The 17198-nt window shown below is 44.6% G+C and overlaps 1 pseudogene; it reads right to left on the bottom strand.

Moving 5' to 3' along the window:
* LOC132642354 (uncharacterized) overlaps positions 1–17198 on the bottom strand; it is a 29528-nt pseudogene that overhangs the window by 5432 nt on the left and 6898 nt on the right.

The following is a 17198-nucleotide window of genomic DNA, read 5'->3' on the forward strand; positions in this document are numbered from 1 at the left end:
TAAAGGATGAGGTAACGAAGCTTTTGAAAATAGGCTCTATTCGGGAGGTAAAATACTCGGATTGGCTGTCTAACGTAGTGGTGGTGCCGAAAAAAGGTAATAAATTTAGAATGTGCGTTTATTATAAGTATTTAAACAAAGTATGCCCGAAGGATTCATTTCCGATGCCTCACATCGATAGAATGATCGATGCGACGGTCGGGCATGAGATGTTGAGTTTTCTCGACGCCTACTCCGGGTATAACCAAATCCGGATGCACCCGGAGGATCAAGAGAAAACATCCTTTATTACCCGGTACGGGACTTACTGTTACAATGTCATGCCCTTTGGATTAAAAAATGCCAGTGCAACTTACCAACGCCTAGTTAATGGGATGTTCGAAGAACAGATAGGAAAAACAATGGAAGTTTATTTTGATGACATGGTTATCAATTCCCTGAAAACAGATGACCATTTAAAACATTTGCAGGAAACCTTCGATGTGCTCCGAAAATACAACATGAAGCTTAACCTGGAGAAATGTGCCTTCGGTGTCCGGTCGGGAAAATTCTTGGGTTTTATGGTGTCCAACCGAGGGATCGAAATTACCCGGACAAGATCAAAGCAATCGAGGATATTGAGGTGGCAACTAACGTCAAAGGAGTGCAAAGACTCACCGGAAGGATAACAGCGCTGAGTCGGTTCATATCGAGGTCTTCAGATAAAAGCCACCGTTTCTTCTCCTTATTAAGGAAGAAGAATGACTTCGTTTGGACATCGGAATGCCAAAAAGCATTGCAAGAGTTGAAGGGGTACTTGTCCAGCCCACCTCTACTGCATACACCGAAAGCGGACGAACAATTGTTTCTCTATTTTGCCGTATCCGAGGTAGCACTAAGTGGTGTTTTGGTCCGAGAAGAATCAGGTACGCAATTCCCTATATATTATGTGAGTAGAACTTTAGGGGGTACAGAGACCCGTTATCCCCACCTTGAAAAGTTAGCATTGGCATTGGTAAGTGCTTTTAGAAAACTCAAACCCTACTTCCAATGCCATCCGATATGTGTAGTGACTACTTACCCTCTAAAGAACATCATACATAAATCGGAATTATCGGGTAGACTAACTAAATGGGCCGTAGAGATTAGCGGATATGATATCGAATACAAGCCTCGGACGGCCATCAAGTCCCAGATCTTGGCCGATTTTGTGGCAGACTTCACCCTGGCTATGGTCCTCGAGGTTGAGAAAGAACTTCTGCTAACTTCGGTAAAAGCTTCGGGTATTTGGTCGTTACACACGGACGAGGCCTCGAACCTCAAAGGTTCCGGGCTAGGAATCGTACTTAGAACTCCCGACGGGGATGCCGTTCAACAATCCATCAGAACTGTTAAATTGACTAACAATGAAGCCGAGTATGAGGCTATGATTGCAAGTTTGGAATTAGCTCGGAGTATGGGGGCCGAAATAATTGAAGCAAAATGCGATTCTCTCTTGGTCGTTAACCAGGTGAATGGCATCTTCGAGGTTAAGGACGAACGGATGCAAAGGTATCTGGAAAAAATTCAAGTGATACTACATCGATTTAAAGAATGGACCATGCAACATTTACCCAGGGAGCAGACTGGAGAAGCCGATATATTGACCAATTTGGGATCTTCAGTCGAAGGGGAAAAAATCGACCCCGGGACTATGGTGCACTTGATGAATTCGGCAATAGAAAACGGACATGCTGAAATAAACACAATGGGTTTAACTTGGGATTGGCGCAACAAATACATCGACTACTTGCAAGATGGAAAGCTCCCGAGTGACCTAAAAGAATCACGGTCACTAAGGACAAAAGCAGCGCGGTTCTGTTTGGTAGTCGGTCAATTGTATCGACGGTCTTTCTTCGGACCCCTGGCCAAGTGTTTGGGTCCCAGAAAAACCGAGTATGTGATGAAAGAAGTACACGAGGGGACCTGTGGCAATCACTCCGGTGCTGAAGCCTTAGTCCAAAAAATTATCAGAGCCGGTTACTACTGGAACCGGATGGAGGAAGATTCGAAGAATTTTGTTCGGAAATGTGATGGGTGTCAAAGACATGCCCCGATGATTCATCAGCCCGGGGAGTTGCTGCACTTGGTGATATCACCTTGGCCCTTCATGAAGTGGGGAATGAACATTGTTGGTCCATTGCCATGGGCACCAGGTAAGGCCCGTTTTATTTTGTTTATGACTGACTATTTCTCCAAATGGGTTGAAGTGCAGGCCTTCGAAAATATTAGAGAAAAGGAAGTTATTGACTTCATATGGGACCACATTATTTGTCGTTTCGGCATCCCGGCCGAGATAACTTGTGATAACGGTCCTCAGTTCGTTGGTGGCAAGGTCAATGATTTCCTCGAAGGGTTGAAAATCAAGAAAATCGTATCAACTCCGTATCACCCGAGTGCGAACAGACAGGCGGAATCCACGAATAAAACAATAATTCAAAATCTGAGAAAAAGACTTGAAACATCAAAGCATCACTGGAGGGAAGTACTACCGGAGGTATTGTGGGCTTACAGAACCACATCGAAATCAAGCACGGGAGAAACACCTTTCTTGTTGGTCTAAGGGGCCGAAGCCCTTATTCCGATAGAAGTTGGTAAACCGAGTCTCTGATTCAGGTACGCCACCGAGGAGTCAAACAAGGAGGCCATGGCCATAAAACTCGATCTCACGGATGAACTTCGCGAAAATGCGTTGGTCCATATTGCAGCCCAGAAGCAGAGAATGGAAAGGTACTACAACCGGAGGGCCAATTTTTGACATTTTCAAGTTGGGGACTTGGTGCTTCGGAAAGTTACCTTGAACACCAAGAATCTCAATGATGGAATACTGGGTCCGAACTGGGAAGGGCCGTACAAGATAACCGAGGTAACAGGCAAAGGATCGTATTAGCTGGAATCCATGGACGGGCAACGGTTGCGTAATAACTGGAATGTGGCTCATTTGAAGATATACTACTGCTAAGGTATGGACAATTGTGTTTATTTTTTAACGTTCTTTTTTTTTGCAGAAAGTCGAGTACCGGATGGAGTTAGGTGCTAGGTCTGAAAACACGTGTTGCACTCTTTTCCTTAGTACGGTTTTGTCCCAAAATGGGTTTTCCGACAAGGTTTTTAATGAGGCAACAAGTACAACGAGTTACTCGATAAAGACGAGGACAAATGCCCGAAAACTCGGGGCCACACCCTACGAGTGGGGACTTGATAATACTTACTCGATCTTGCAGCTCGGATAAGCACTAGGGGACTACTATACCCACAACGAGGTTTACCCCAGTTAGTTGAAAACGGAGGAGCTCAACAAAGCGAGCGAACGCTATCAGATGCTACCCCGAAAAAATCCTCGCTTGAAATTTCCCATCTTCGCTTAAAGTCGGACCTTCAGTATTAGGTTTCGATGTAAGGACCAAACGATCAGAACGAATCGTGTCCACTTAGTACTTGCTACGGCAAAAACAGAAGAGAACAGACAAAAGTCTCATATCATGTACGTACAAATACTTGAAATACAAAGTTTGTTGAAAATTCAGATTATTGCATTTCAGATATGTCTTGTTGTTAAACACCCTACCCGGGTGATTACCGCTGAATTTCGGCATCGCTTTATTCATATACCTTACTCCGGGCCCTACAGTCGAAATTCGACAAAGGCAACAAGATCACATTGAACCAAGCCAAAATCTTTAACACCCTTGAATGGGGACCGCTACATCAGAATTTGCTAAGGCTGGGATTCAGGTGTCCGAACCTAATCCATGATAAATGAACTGGCGAAAAAATATCGGCGCTAAAATGCCTAATATGATTCGGAGATGTCTGAATTCACAAAGCATAATAAGTCCCATGGGCAAACAACTTGATCCAATCCCCGGACAAAGTGAAAAGCCAATAACGAGGCATAACCCGAAAAAATATCTCCGAGCAAGTCATAATCAACACAGATCAAAGAATAAAGAAAGTCAACAATAAAAATGCACATTTCATACATGTAAGGTTTTTTACACCTGAAATTCCTACGAAGTTGAAAAACAAAAATCAAGCCAAAAAGGCAAAGACAAAATAAAGGCTAAGTACAGGCCCTGGTGTATCCGGTGTGGCTGGATCCAGAATGCTCGGATACTGTCCGCTCGGAATCTTCGAAGTCAGTATCGAGGGCTCTCTTAGCTTCTTCCTCGATCCTTTTAGCTTCGAGTATCAGGGTCGGGAGATCCGCAAAGCCATGCTCGGCTTGCTCAAGGGTGGCCCTCCGGGACATCCACCGTTCATACTCCACCGCAATCATGGTATGAGCCTCGGCAGCCTCCACACTCCTAAGGGATTCTGCCAAATCGGCCTCAGCCTGGGCCAGCTTGGTCACTAATTCATCTCTCTCTTCATTAAGGATTCTTTGGATTTGAGTGGCTGAATCGAGCTCGGCTTTGAGAAGGTCATTAGCCTCGGCCGTCTACTCGAGTTCGATTTTCAGCTCGTCGCATATCCGGGCCCTGTCCTCGGCTTTTTGCTCGAACACCCTCATCCTCTCCTTATACTTAGCACTCTCATATTCAAGAAGCTGATGCCTCTCGTCCATGTTCACGGCATCAGTCTTAACCGAGTCAAGCTCCCCCCGGGGCTGAGAGATAGTGGCTTCGAGTTCACCAAGCCTCGAAGAAAAACGAGCATTATCTTGGATAAGGCCGACCTTGTCTGCTTCCAGAAGCCAATTCTTCTCGACCATCCCGGCCAACTCATCCTTTAACCGAAAGTTTTCGGCCTTCGCTGCTTCGAGCTCTGGTTGAAGGTTGGAAAGGGCAGCAGCTCGGTTCAATTGATCCTCTTTCACTTGCGAAAGGTGCTGGAACTTCTTCATTTCCCGACCCTGGGCGTCCAGCTGGCCCCTAAGGTCGTCAACCTCTTGCTGAGCACGGATGAAGGCTTCATTGACGAGCACCACGCTCTGTGAAAGAAACGAGACATTAAACTTGGATAAAACGAGAAGGAAAAATTCACATCGAATTATGGAAAGATAGGCTGATAAGCTTACCCGGTTAGCCGCGTGCATGCCCTCGTTAATAAGACTCTGCCAGGGGACCCCGGTCATCTTCCGCTTATCTGAGTCCGAGACGAGGGGCCTTAGGTAGCTTGCAACCCCCACAGGACGCGATAAAAACTGCAGTCCTCGGGGACGGAAATCACGGCTGATCTTGTCCTTCTAGGTTCCACACTCGGGGCCGGGAAGATACGCACCAGGCTATCTCTTGCACTAGTTTCGGTGGGCTGGCTAGCTGCTCTCGTGAATCGAGAGATAGGGAGATGTCCGAAACCGGCAACTTCCCCGGTAGCTCGAGGAGTATCCGAGAACATATCATCAAAGTTATCCCACCTCGAAGCTGGAGTTGGAGAAGCTAGAGTTGGAGAAGTCGGATCAGCCTCAGCAGCCTCAGTAGAGGCAGGGACCTCGGAGGTTGCAGCAGTTTCGTCACCGGGCAGTGGACCAGCTTCCATTGGAGCCTCGGTCTCGGGGACCGGCTCAGCCTTCTAATCGGCTTCGGCAGCTGGTGCATGCCCGAACCTTCTGGTCCTTTGCAGGGGGGTCTCCTCGGATGAAGCATCACCTGAAATATCAACATATTCAATCGACCTTAGAGGAGTCAGGTAAAGAACTTCTTCCCCACTTGTGTGCAATGCCGGAGCTGGCGGTCCTTCCCCGGCTGAAGGAAGTGGTGGAATGGTGGTATCCTCCTCCGGAATAGAAGCAACGGAAGGGGTCACACCGATCCTCAGAACGAGGAAATCGGGCTCTGTTTCGTCTCTTAGAGTCCGAACGACGCTTCTTGCCCTCTTTTTCGGTTTCTGCCCTTTGTCTGAGGGGTTTCTCCTCTTGTTGGCAGCATCAATAATACGGGATGTACCCGCTGAATCAAATTTGGGTGCCGACGCAGCGGGTTCGGCTGCTGGCTCCGGTCTTGGGTCCACGGAGCCCTTGGGTAAACTTGAATACCGAAGAGGTTACAAAAAGGGGGGAAAGGAAAAGGTAGAAAATACGATAAATTCTGACCCAATCATAGTATTACCGTGGTTTTGAGAGACCCATCGGCCACGCGACAGGAGTCCCCATATCCGTGCTTCATGGGTGTGTTGACTAAGGAGAGCACCAACCTATTCGTTCATGTTCCGGATAGCCAGAGGTATCCATGCCACGACTGGTATAAAGAAGGGGACAAATTGTGATAATATGAAAGGACAAGCGTTTGACAAAGCATTCAAAGGTAACTATTAAAAGAACTGAGACACTTACGATTATCATTCCACCTCTCCGTAAAGGGCATATAGTTGGTCGGAATAATGTCCGCGGTCCTCACCCGGACGTAGCGCTCTAGCCAACCTCGGTCTCTATCTTCATCTATCTTCGAAAAGATTGGGTTCTGGCTTCGCTTGGCGAGCTTTATTACACCCCCTCAGAACAACCTCGGGGAATATAATCGGATGAAGTGAGCCATTGTAAACTCCTTCTTCAGGTTGTTGGCCTACAGCCGGAGGCAGGCCACGGTCCTCCAGACTATCGGACCAATCTGGGCCAAGGTTACATTATATGTCTGGCACATATCCAAAATAACCGGGTCGATTGGGGGGTCGAGCTTGAGTGTAAAAGGATAGGTGTAAACGTATAGGAAGCCCTCCCGATGATCGGTGATCGATTCATCAGGTCCGGGGGAAAACACTTGTACCGGACGGTTATCCCATCCATAATCAGCCCGGACTTGATCAAGTTTGTCCTCGGTAATGGACGACGGGTATCGCCTTACATCAAAACCTCTATCAGCAACCGGAGAAGGCTTCTCAACTTCAAACTCCTTGTTATAGTTGGGTTTGGACGGTACAATGTCCAAAGCAGTGGGCTCAACGACGATTTTTCCCTTGGGTTGTGAAGTTGGCTCGGTTCCTTGAGAAGAAACCGAGGGAACATCTTGGGAAGTGGTTTCGGTGTTGGCAGACATTTGAATTAGATAATGAAAAAGGAGATTCGGTGAACTTGATGAGGGAGAAGGAACAAGTTACAAAAAATAAGAGTGAAGAAGCAGTTGAGAGAAAACTTCAAAATGGCGAAGTGAGAGAAGAAGCAAAGTAGCACTTTCAGTTAAAAGAACGGCAGTAGAGAAGTTGACAAAGTTGGTCTTTTTATGATCGAAACAAATAGGAAGGGGGATGATCACAATCAAAGAAGAAAATTGGAGAGAAGGACGATCAGTGAGTGAAAGAAGTGAAGAAGGGGAAGTGAAAATGGTAAAAAGAGGGGGTTAAAGGCCTTATATAGGCATGGGGACCGAGACGGTTACAGATCCCAGCCAACCGGGGGATGCCACGTGTCCCACAATTAATGAGACGTGATTTGAAACGACGTGCATTACGGCGGTTGCCAAAGTTGGTCATTCGGGATGAGACACGTAGCTGACGGCTGAGGGACGTGACGCAACTGTTCCCGCCAAAACGAAAGGATAAGAACGGTCTTATGGAACCACCGGTTTCGTGACTCATGCACTTCCCGTTACTCCGGTAAAATACGGTCCGGAAAGTGTGGGGACTATTTGTATACGGTAAAAATCGGATTTATGCTAGATCGGTGAGACCGGGAATCGAGGAAAGAAAGAAACAAGCACGAACATAAAGACTTTCTTTCGGACTGGAGATATTGCACTAGAAGTGGTTGATCAGAAGATAGCGGAGGAAATCGTTTGGTCCAATTTCTCCATTGTCGAGTCGATCGTGGCCGTGATGCGCTCAAATTACACCTATTAATGGCGTAAAGCGGACGTTGTCAAATATAGTAACCCAACAAGGTTGGGGTCGAATCCCACAGGGAATATGGAGAGAAAAGAGTACTAATCGTATGCGATACCGGTCTTTAAATGCTTTAATCCTATTCCGGATAGTTTGAATTGATTGTTGAATAATGTAATTTAATACTTTGACTTAAAATGTAATTAATGTGAGAGAGAGAGAGACTAAGGTTGTGTTCCCCAATTTGATTAGATATTATGCTTCAGGTTTCAAAGTGATATACTTCTAATGGTTGTTCTAGAAATATGCACTTGGTCTCTTAAAGACTTCTTAATGTTTCCCAACAGTTAAGCAGTATTTCCTCTTTATGATTCTTCCGAATATAAAAGAGTTACAATCGAAGAGCGACCAATGATGCCAATTTAAACTTATTCTTATTCCTAAGTTAGTCTATTAAACGAGGGTTAACGCCTCGAGTCATTGTTATTCAATCTTACCAATATTGACTCTCTTTCCCAAGAAAAGTCAATATAATGGCTTCGGCTAATGCTTGCAATCATTACCCAACGTTACAACTCAAAGATAGAATAAATAACAACAACCATTATGCATATATCAATAATAGAAACCCATTCACATAATACCCATTCACATAATACCCATCATGGGATTCACAACCTTAGAATTGAAATTAGCTACTCATAATGTTTCTTGACAGAAAAAACTTAAAGATTAACATAATACACTTACAATACTAATACAAGATGGAATGAGAGTGAAGTTGTTGCCTTAAATGCTCCAACCACTTCAAGATTAAAAACCTAGGGTTTATGCCTCTAAAATAAAATCTCAATGATGAATTAAAACCCTACATTATGTATTTATAGAGCCAAAAATCGCGCCAAGTTTCTGGACAAAAATGCCCTTACGCCGTATTGTTACGGACCGTAACTTAGGTTACGGTCCGTCCTTCATTTCGTCATTTGACCACTTTGACGTTACGGCCACCATGCGACGGACCGTACCCTGTGTTACGGTCCGTCCTTCTGAAGCGTAAGTGGTGACAATTACTTGGCAACTCTCTGGAATTTTGGATGATGTTACGGTGAAGGGTTACGAACCGTAACATGAGTTACAGACCGTAACACCAAAACGTAACACTGAAGGTTTTATTGAAACTCTCTGGAAATTTAGCTCATGTTACGGTGACATGTTATGGACCGTAACATGAGTTACGGACCGTAACACTCCACCGTAACACTGATGGTTTCAATGAAAACTTTCTGGAAATTCAGGCCCTGTTACGGTTCAAAGGTACGGACCGTAACATGAGTTACGGACCATGTTACGGTCCGTAACATGAGTTACGGAGCGTCGCTTAGCTCCAATTTGTCCGTTTTTTCAGCATTACTTGTCATTTCCGATCCTTAGTTAATCAACCCTATAAAACACAAAAATAACATAAGAAACAATGTAAAAACACTTAAAATCAAGCAACATGTCTAGTTACAAAGGCATAAAATGTGCTAAAATTCACGGCACATCAACACCCCCAACTTAAGCTTTTGCTTGTCCTCAAGCAACTACAACAATACTCGCTACTAACACACGACATCTTAGCAAAATAAGAATGACTACGGTGGGTTTGGCATGTGTTTCTAGCACGGACTCTTCGATCCAAGAAAAATATTTAGGCTCTTATCCATCTCCTGTTTGTGACACAAAACGCACATTTCAGAAAAATTTCAATTAACTATGCAACCTCAATTAATGACACAATCATAGTACAGGGGTCTCTATGCACATGAATTTCAACTTCCGGAAAGCCAGTTACTTTGAAACCTACAATCCTTATGCCCTCACATAGACCAAAGAATGTCCCAACACACATTTACGACATAAATGGGACAGAAGACTAAAGAGACAGAAGAACACTCACACTCACAAAGAAATTTGCATACCATGCGTGCACAAACCATAGGCTTGCCTTTATTTTCCATGCATTCAACTCTGAGCAATTTGATCGTGATCACATTAGGACTTTTTGGGCTTGTAACGTTGGCTTAGGGACGGGTAGGATGAATTATTTGGGTATCGGTGACTCACTCTCCTCGACACTTCTTTTTGACTTCATTCATCATTCTTCCTAGCATTTCCTACCCTCCATCTTTAGCGTGGATTTATTTAGAACTTATATACCTATATATCTAAAAAAAAAATTTTTATATCCACGCTGAATTATGTCCCTTTATATTCGTGATCACCCCCAACAGGCCTTTGGCCTCATTTTTCGCATCTTGACTTATCACCCCCAACTTAGGCTTTTAGCCTCATTTTCCGCTCTTTTGACTTGTCACCCCCAACTTAGGCTTTTAGCCTCATTTGTCATTCTTCCGTGTCAAGGAAGGACTTGGTGCCAAATGGGTTTATTCACAGAAGGGAAATAGGTTAGTTCATGGTTAATCGAAGAAAAAGTCTATAGGCTCAAAAATGGGAGACTAAGGATCATTTTCTGTACGGGCCAGGCTCATTTAAGATACTTGGGGGTTAATACAAAGAAAGCCTAAGATCACTTCACAATCAAATTCTCCTTAGAATTCACGCACGACCAACCGGGCAAGTTCTAGATTGCAAGCATCATATGCAAATAGAAGCTAAAAACTCACCACACAATGGTATAAGGATTGTTTAAATATTCCGACTTCATTTCCGTTTGAAGATTTCATATGCATAAACACCCTTTCTTTGCAATGTCATTAAAAGAACCATACATGTCAATATCAACAACTCATTTTTGATGTATATCACAAATTATTTTTCGGAGGGATATCATTGAACTTGTAAAAACCATTTATATCTATGCTAGAAACACAGACCACTACCACTTAAGTCATCATTACTTTACTTCTATATTAAACATCCTAAACATGCTAGGTTTAACATACACATAGCATTCTTCGGGAATAAAAATACATAGCAAAGAACAGCCGAAGAACGTCCTAACACATACTTGCTAATAAAAATAATACCAACAAAACAAAACAATAACAATTGTCTTAAACACATGCTTATTATCACAATTTTGGGATAAAATACCCATCAAAACAAAAATACTAAAAACAATATCCAGTATACTAAAACAGCAATCCCAACAACCAATCAGTAAATACCACACCCCCAACTTAAAAGTATGCATTGCCCTCAAAGCATCAATATAACGCATTAAAAAATGGAGGGCCTCCCTGGAGCGCACTAGCCACTCGGATCTGTCGCAGCATCATGGAGTGGAGCAGTGGGTGGGGGAGAAATACGGTGAGCCGGCTCAATGGGCTGAGCTGAGCTAGAAGTAGCTCCTGCGGTGTCGGAACTTAATCGGGACTCCTGGCGGATTCTTTTCAAAGTACGCCGCTCCTCTTCCTCATTCTGTGGGCGCAACTCAGCATATGGATCAAGACTTTGGAGAATGGGCTCGAGATCTGGCGATGCTCTGCTTCGCTTCCCTTTGTCCACAGAGGGGATATCCTCCTCCAACTCCTCGTCGTGTTGTTCCTCAACCGTGTCTTCGTTGTCATCATCCCCTAGTAGGCTCTGAACCGGCTGGTATAGGCTCTGTACCAACTCCGTGTGTACTTTAGGAACCTGGTCTGTAGCCACAGCCACTTCCTGCGCCTTCAATTTCTGCACATCATCCTTGACAGACCGCAACTCACTCCGAATAGCGCCCAATTCCAATGTAGGGTGTGTCCTAGTCAGCTCAGTCACCCTGCCCTCAATACCATCTATTCGGGAGTGGATTTGTAGGTGGTCCGCAGCCATTTGTTCTTTTATCGGTCGCAGCGCTGCATCAATAGCCCTTTTTGTGTATAATTTTAGCTCAGTCATGATCTGCTTGACCTGCCTATCTGTGTGATCCGCTTGCAGGACCACTGCCCCAAAATTATCTCGGTTGAACATCATTTTTCTCGCAAGCTCGGGTGGGACTCCTGGTATTGCCTGCGGTGGTGCTGGGCTTGCTCCAGTGGAAGAGGTAGGACCACCCGAAGTAGGTGCGGCTGGAGGTGGCATAGGCTGTGTAGCATGATCAGCCGGTGGAGCCTCAGAATCTGTGGGATGATCCGCAGCAGCTCCCTCTTCACCCATGATAGCCAAGGGTATAACATCTGACCCCGTAGGCCCCTCCGGCACCTCAGAAACCGATGCAGAGGGCAATGAACCCTGGCTCAACACCTCATCTTTCCCCTTTGTGATGTCATAAATATGACTGGCAATCACATTGTGATCGATATGGGGTAGGGGTTCTGGTTCTGCACGCAAGCATAGTAGCGTAAGCAGGCATGGATGAATGAGGGAAGTGGCCGGCTGGGTGGCTCTCTCTCAGAGGTCTTCGGCTATCAGTCGTCCGAAGTTGATCTTATATCGCGACATTATGGAAGCCACAAGAACAGCCCTGTCTGGAGTCAAATAATTATCTGATTGGGTAGGATGGATGCGGAACAGAATAATTTGCCACCAAAACTTTACCTCTGGCGTTAGGGTGTTTTTCCAAATCCGCGTGGTGGCTGTCAACTTTGGCACTATGGCCCATTCAGGATCTGTTGTCCGTGCAATAACAGAAGCTATCCATTTTCGGACGGGGATTGTATCCTTCTGTTCAATTTTGTAGGCAAACTCCCCTTCTTCCGCTGCTGTAGGCTCTATATAATCTTCCCCGAATAGTGTTTTATTTATAGCCGATGGAGAGACATCTATCTTCTTTGTCCGGAATACAACCTCATTCATTACCGGTACTTGAGTTGCTCGTTGCCCTTTCTTCACTACTTTGAATACAGCTGCCCCATATGAAGCGTAGAATTCCCTAACAAAAACCGGTATGTAGGACCCAACGGGGTTTTTCAAAAACTCCAACTTGTGGAATCGGATAGTATCACTAATGCCGGGATATCCTTCTATTCCATCGAAGATGACATTCCGTTCCTCGAAAATACTCCGCCTTGGGTCCATTCCCTCACCTTTTACCAGCTCACACCCCTTGTTATACAAATCTTCAGATCCCTCCACATTAAACCGGAGGATCTTCTCAGTCATAGCTTGCAGTCGAATGTCAAGTTCCCTCCTTTCCTGTTCGCGCTCTTTTTCGCGCTCCTCTGCAGTAGGCTGTCTAATGGGTGGTTGAGGTCGGTGTGATAGCCCGCTGGGGTTCACTTTGGCTCGACGAACTCGACGAGCTCGACTCTCTCAACTCCTCAGTCGAGGAGGAACTTTCTGATTGTGGGTCTGGTTGGCTGGGTGCAACTGGTGGGGGTGGCTGCTAGGTGCGACCGGCCTCTTTTTAGGCCTGGCGTCCTTGATCAGATCGTCGTCGCGCAGCCGTGAGGTTACCTTGCTTGCAGCACGACCTTTTCCTTTTTGCGCGACCTTAGGTGAAGCCTTCTTTGATTGTCGTGGTTTACCCATACCTGTGGAAGGAAAAGTTAGATATGATGTACGAGAAGTTGTTTAAAAAAAAAATTATTAGACACCTTATGAATTTAAGCTAAGGACTTTAATTAGGCCAGGTACCGTAACCCAGTCGACGGACCGTCGATGGTGTTACGGGCCGTATCTTCAACCGTAACTCAAATGGTTCAATTAAGCAAAGGGACCGTAACACAGTCGACGGTCCGTATCGTAGGATACGGTTCGTAACGTCTCACCGTAACATGATCAAAATTTCCAGAAAAGTTACTGGAAATTTGAGAGGTATTACGGTATGATGTTACGGTCCGTCACTCGTGTTACGGTCCGTAACATCCCACCGTAACATCAGCCAAATTTCCAGAAAGTTTTCATGGACATTATCGGTGTTACGGAGCGATGTTACGGTCCGTAACGTACGTTACGGTCCGTAACACATAATGACGGGCAACGGATTAGCAAACAAATGACTTGGCCAAATTTTCTCGTTTTAAGCACGAGGCCAAGATTTTCGACTTAATGTCCCATGGGTATGTTGTAAAACAATATTATATCCCCTCACATGCCTCAGGTTACTCGGACTTCACCCGGTTTTATTAAAGTTTTCATTGGGGACTTTTATCGAACAGTTGGTGGGCAAACCGATTTAGTAATTTCACAAACGAAACCTTTAACCGGATTTTCCCTCCAATTCAGTGGGAAGCAATTGCTTGTGCCCACGAATCTTTTAAACAACACCAATACCAATCCCAACCCCCGACCATTGTCAAATCCCCCAGAACTTATCAATTGAAATTCAAACTCAATCAACACAGCCCCAAACACGAATTTTAACGCATATTATAGGAAATTACTCATGAGCATCATAGAACTCGCATTTATAGCTAAAAGAAAAGAGCAAAGACATGTAATACCTGATCGTTGGCGATTGTAAGGATGAAACTCAAACTTAAAACAGGGATTGTGATAAGAAGATAGTAAAGAGATTTTTTTAAGAAATATGGGGGAGAATGGAAAGATGAAGAGAGGAGGATGTGAAGAAGAGAAGAGAGGATTTATGAGGGAGAGAGAGTTGAAAAACGTTTTAAGAATCCTTTTAATTTGAAATGGGAACCGTCGGTAATGTATTTAAACATTTCCGACAATTACGTTACCTGTTACGGACCCTATCCTGAGATACGGACCGTATCTTGTGTTACGGTCCATCAAACGACCCCGTTTCAGTTATTCATTAATGACCTGGCAGTCCAATCGACGGACCGTAACTCGTGTTACGGTCCGTATCACCTGGCGTAACATGTTGAAAATTTCCAGTGAAGCCCAGATTTTGTATCAAAGTTACGACCCAGTGTTACGGTCCGTAACACGTACGACGGACCGTAACTTGTACCATAACACTCTTCCTCATCCTTCAGTGATTTTTTCTTTTTTTCTTTTTGCCTGTTACGCTTCATGATACGGACCTTAACATGAGTTACGGGCCGTAACATGGAGCGTCTCGCCTTGGATCACTCAGCAGTTATTTGGTCCCTTCAGTTCTCAAAATCTCACCACACTAGCACATCAACAACACAAAAGAATACAAGGAAAATACAAACTTTAAACTACTTACAAAGCAGTAAATGTGGGTTGCCTCCCACACAGCGCTTAGTTTAACGTCACAGCTCGACGTGGTACCTCATTTTCGAGTTCAGGAGCCATATTTCAAACGATACCTATCCACGACCTTACCATCATCAATACACCAATGGTAATGCTTCACTCTTTGTGCATTCACCTTAAAAGTCTGAGTGCCATCCTCGGATTTCACCTCAATGACGCTTCCATTTGGGGACACACTCACAATTTCAAAAGGACCAGACCAGGGACTTTAACTTGCCTGGAAAGAACTTCAGGCGTGAATTGTACAACAAGACCAAGTCTTTTGGCTGAAAATCCCTTTTTAGGATTTTCGTGTCATGATAGTATTTCATCTTTTCCTTGTACAGTGTTGCACTTTCATAGGCATTGTACCTAAATTCATCCATCTCGTTGATTTGAAACAACCGCGGCTTGGTTGCTTCATGCCAATCCATATTCAGCTTTTTCAATGCCCAAAGGGCTTTATGCTCAAGCTCAATAGGCAAATGACATGCCTTCCCAAATACCAACTTATACGGTGAAGTCCCTATAGGCGTTTTGAATGCCGTGCGATATGCCCATAAAGCATCATCCAACTTTTTAGACCAGTCAGTGCGATTCACATTGACCGTCTTTGCCAAGATGTTTTTTATTTCTCTGTTTGAGACCTCAACCTGACCACTCGTCTGAGGATGATATGGAGTGGCAACCCTGTGATGCACGCCATATTTTTCAAGAAGATCAACAAATGGTTTATTGCAAAAATGAGATCCACCATCGCTAATAATAGCTCTAGGAGTGCCAAATCTAGTAAAGATGTTCTTTTTGAGAAACGCATTGACTCTCCTACCATCATTGTTAGGCAAGGCCACCGCCTCCACCCATTTGGAGACATAATCCACTGCGACAAGAATGTATTTCAGGCCGTAGGAGCTCACGAAGGGCCCCATAAAATCAATTCCCCATGCATCAAATAGCTCCACCTCAAGAACAAAGTTCATCGGAGTTTCATGCCTCCGACCTATTGTGCCCTGGCGTTGGCATTTATCACAAGAGCGTGCCAACATATTTGCATCACGATAAATGGCTGGCCAGTAGTAGCCACACTCTAGCACCTTGGCTGCTGTTCGATTTCCACTGTGATGTCCACCAACTGGAGAATCATGGCACGCTTTCAAAATGTCCATCACCTCAGATTCCGCCACACATCTCCGGATCATATTGTCAACACACGTTCTGAATAAGTAAGGCTCATCCCAACAATACTGTCGGCAGTCTATCAAGAACTTCTTCTTTTGATATGTCTTCAACTCTTCAGGAACGATGCCAGTTACCAAATAATTGGCAATATCGGCATACCATGGTGCCACATCATTGGAAATGACCAAAACTCTTTCATCCGGGAAAGTGTCATCAATATCTAGCACATCACTCGGTCTCCCTGGTGCTTCAAGTCTGGAAAGATGGTCAGCTACTTGATTTTCTGACCCTTTCCGGTCTTTGACTTCAAAGTCAAATTCCTGTAGCAACAAAACCCATCTTATCAACCGAGGCTTAGCATCCTTCTTCGCCATCAAATAGCGCAATGCAGCATGGTCAGTGTGAACCACTACCTTGGCACCCAACAAATAAGCCCGGAACTTTTCAAAAGCATAAACAATGGCAAGTAATTCTTGCTCCGTTACTGTATAGTTCAGCTGAGCTCCATTCAATGTTTTGCTGGCATAATAAATTGGGTGCAGGATTTTGTTTAGCCGCTGACCAAGCACAGCTCCAATTGCAGGACCACTGGCGTCACACATTAATTCAAAGGGAAGTGACCAATCTGGGGACACCATAATCGGTGCGGAGGTTAATTTCAGCTTCAACTCGTCAAACGCCTTGATGCACTTCTCATCAAAATTGAATTTGGAATCTTTTTCCAAGAGTTTGCACATTGGATTTGCAATTTTTGAGAAGTCTTTGATAAACCTTCTATAGAATCCGGCGTGTCCCAAGAAACTCCGAACTCCTTTGACAGAAATGGGCGGCGGGAGTTGTGAAATCACATCTATTTTGGCTTGATCAACCTCAATCCCTTTTTCTGATATCTTATGGCCAAGGACAATGCCCTCCTTGACCATAAAATGACACTTTTCCCAGTTGAGCACAAGGTTGGTCTCCTCACACCGTTGCAACACCCGATCAAGATGAACTAAACATTCATCGAATGAATCTCCCACCACAAAGAAATCATCCATGAAGACTTCAAGAAAGTTTTCAACCATATCAGAGAATATGGACATCATGCATCGTTGGAATGTAGCTGGGGCATTACAAAGACCAAATGGCATTCGGCTGAAAGCGAATGT

This window comes from Lycium barbarum, chromosome 5, assembly GCF_019175385.1.
Source record: "Lycium barbarum isolate Lr01 chromosome 5, ASM1917538v2, whole genome shotgun sequence".
Classification (NCBI taxonomy): domain Eukaryota; kingdom Viridiplantae; phylum Streptophyta; class Magnoliopsida; order Solanales; family Solanaceae; genus Lycium; species Lycium barbarum.